Source organism: Odontomachus brunneus, unplaced genomic scaffold, assembly GCF_010583005.1.
Source record: "Odontomachus brunneus isolate Ranch 3 - 2012 unplaced genomic scaffold, Obru_v1 Obru_scaffold_077, whole genome shotgun sequence".
NCBI classification, from domain to species: Eukaryota; Metazoa; Arthropoda; class Insecta; order Hymenoptera; family Formicidae; genus Odontomachus; species Odontomachus brunneus.
In genome coordinates, this window is record NW_022639527.1 from 247,185 (window position 1) to 250,153 (window position 2,969).

The 2,969-nt window shown below is 39.6% G+C and overlaps 1 protein-coding gene across 4 annotated transcripts in view; it reads right to left on the reverse strand.

The window, feature by feature from the left end:
* LOC116847340 overlaps nucleotides 1–1,608 on the reverse strand; it is a 15,589-nt gene extending 13,981 nt beyond the window's left edge. For 2 of the 4 annotated variants that reach the window (XM_032822256.1, XM_032822252.1), the window contains exons 1-2: nucleotides 1,505–1,608; nucleotides 970–1,172 (exon numbers count right to left, since the gene is read on the reverse strand). The gene's annotated coding sequence lies outside the window, so the exon portion shown is untranslated. Of the gene's footprint in view, nucleotides 1–969; nucleotides 1,173–1,300; nucleotides 1,425–1,471 lie in introns of those variants that run through there. The other 2 variants (XM_032822254.1, XM_032822255.1) reach the window with 2 other exon arrangements.
* Between the last annotated feature and the right edge of the window lie 1,361 nt (nucleotides 1,609–2,969).

A 2,969-nucleotide genomic window follows, 5' to 3' on the forward strand; every position in this document is an offset into this window, starting at 1 on the left:
TAATGTGACCTTGACCTGACCTTCGCTACGCAACCCAAGGTCAAACTGATGTGATCAGTAAATACATCTTTTTAAACGCCACAACTTTTATCTGAAACATTTTTTTCTAAAATGCTTAGTTTTCGAGATATTTCACCGGTCCGGGACTTTTTGAACACCCTGTATATATATATATATATATATATATATATATATATATATATATATAATGTACTTTATAATTATTAATATAGAATACTTTTTCTCAATTTCATGTTCTGTATTATTTTTCTTCTGTTTAGTTGAAGATTATAAGAACAGATGGCAAAGATTACGAGAAAAATTATCTCGTGAAAAAAGCTAGACTATCAGAAAGACGAAATGGCAGTGGGGCAGTAACAAATCGATGCAAATTCTTATTATATGATGCATGCCGCGGATCAGGTAACTTAGCGAGACATCGGATAATGTTATAACGCGCGCTGTTGTTATCGCATCTCCATGCTAAATAAGCGAGTTATCAACGAACCGTTGCTGCATGCAACGTGCGAGGAAAGAGAGTCGCGGAGCCCATAAAAATCACGTGGAAAACTACGCGGCATAAAGCGAAATTGAAATTCAAAAATTTCGGTTGCGCGAATTTATTGCGACTTGCCAATATTATAACGCGATGCGAGACGAATAGCGCTAATAACCCTGGGAGTTTATTCTTGACGGTATGCGAATGAGATACGAAAATGTATAGTTCATGTTACATATACTGTAGATTTTCGCATGCGTATCTCATTCGCACACTGTTAAGAATCGGGCCTTTGGAGAGCTTGGTTTACACCTCGGCTGTGTTCTTTTATTCGCAAGAGATGCAGCCGATGTCATTCTATTGTTTAACATTCTGTAAAATCGAAGGATAACATGACATCAGCTGCATCTGTTGCGAATGAAAGAACGCAACCCTCGATAAACCCTTAGGAATCTAGGACGTGGGCTTACCAGGAAAGGATGGCTCGTCCTCAACCGTTCGTTGTCCTCGCCTTCTAACATCCTCTCGCACGTCCACGGCTCCCTCTCGGCGTCGTAACCCTCGCTCTCTCGGCGACACTTCAACTCGCGTCTGCGAATTCTCAATCCCGCAGATTCGCGGTTGGTACCGGCATCCACCAGTTAGCGTTTGGTGTCACCCGCGTTACGTCCACCTACGGCCAGGATTGAACAAGTAAAATACTTGATGTAAATTACAGTTTTAGACATGTAAAATATTAGGTATTTTACATGTCTAAAACTGTAATTTACATCAGGTTATTAGGTATTTTTAGTTTTTTACTGTAAAATAAATCAAATGCTGTATGCGTCTTTTCAGGCCATTGCTGAAAAGCAGAAAACAGGAAAGCCAATCAGAACTATGATTTTTTGGAACGTGCCTCCGAGGATTTCCCAATTGATTATTCCTCGAACGCAAGGAGAATAATCAACTCTGATTGGTCAGATTTCTTACGGTTAAAATTTTTCTTCGTGCAAAGACCCTTACAGTTCGAAAAGCACGTTTGCTCCGACTGTCCGCGGCGGACGACGATCGCGTAGAAGAGAGCCTTCGCACAACTATCAACGGATTGTGTGCGTTGAAGGAAGTTAAGGGTCTATATGAGTCGTAAGCAAATCCTGAATTGCGTTTGGAGACCTCATGCGACGAAAGCGCGAAGCATTGCCACCTGTGAATAGGTGTATGTTCATACATACGCCCTACACAAGTGCATTGTCACGCGACGCATGACGGGAAAGTTGGGTCGAGCTGACAGCACTAAAGTGCAGCTCAGCTTCACTTTCCTGACATCTGTACGGATAGAAAGTATGCTTTACAGACGTTACGTTTGGCGATCAAATAATTTTTTATTTGCTCTTTACATTATTATCGAGGTCGGTACAGAGATCAATTTTGCAGTTGGCCCCTTATAAATTCATATTATTAAAATGTGAGCTCAATACTGCACCCGTGTCGAATATTTATTCAAATAATTTATTCGATATTTATTTCAATCTTTTTTCTCAAAAATCGCTCTGTACCGACCTGCGGACGTTTATCCTGATTAAAAATATTGCAATTATGAAGTCATTTTTTCTATATTTTGGCCACAATTTCTTTTCTACGTTTGCTTAGTTCGCGACTCTTCGCCAGATGTTTCTAGTATGACTCCTGCAGACGCTTAGGGCCGTGGCACACAGAAAAACTTAAGCAGTAAGACGTAAGAAGTAAGCAAATTGACCAATCACAGTCGTTGATTTTTGAACCGTAAGAAGAATCAATGACTGTGATTGGTCAATTTGCTTATTGCTTACGTCTTACTGCTTAAGTTTTTCTATGTGCCACCAGCTTAAAGCGTCTTCTACAATGGCAGTAGGAGTAGTAGTAAGAAATAAGCAGTAAGTAAATAGACCAATCACAATCGATTATTTTTGAAACGTGAGAATGGAATTGGTCAATTTGCTTACTGCTTATTTCTTACTACTACTCCTACTGCCATTGTAGAAGACGCTTTACTGTTTAAGTTTTTCTATGTGCCACCAGCTTTAAGCGGAAAAGAGCACAATGAGAAGAGAACTCTCTGGCGCGGTCTTGACCGATTTATCTGTCCCATTAAGGCCCGGTTGCACCAATGTTATTTTGATCTTAAGTGACACTTAAATATATGTCTATCTTTATTTATATAGAAAGAAAGATAAAGATAGATATATGTTTAAGTTTTACTTAAGCTGGAGACGATTCCGAACTTAAAAAGCGTCGATAATGCAGTTTTCGTAGTTGAAGGACTGATGCCAGATGGCAGTAGATATACCGTTACGGCTTGTCAGCAATGCAATTCGAGCACGAAAGCGGACAGTGATACCATATATATCTATTGAAACGGTCGTATCTGTCGTCTGGCAATATTGTACACGGATTGCACCGCGAATCCCTTATAGAAATATCATACTAAGAATCATTGATAATTACTTAT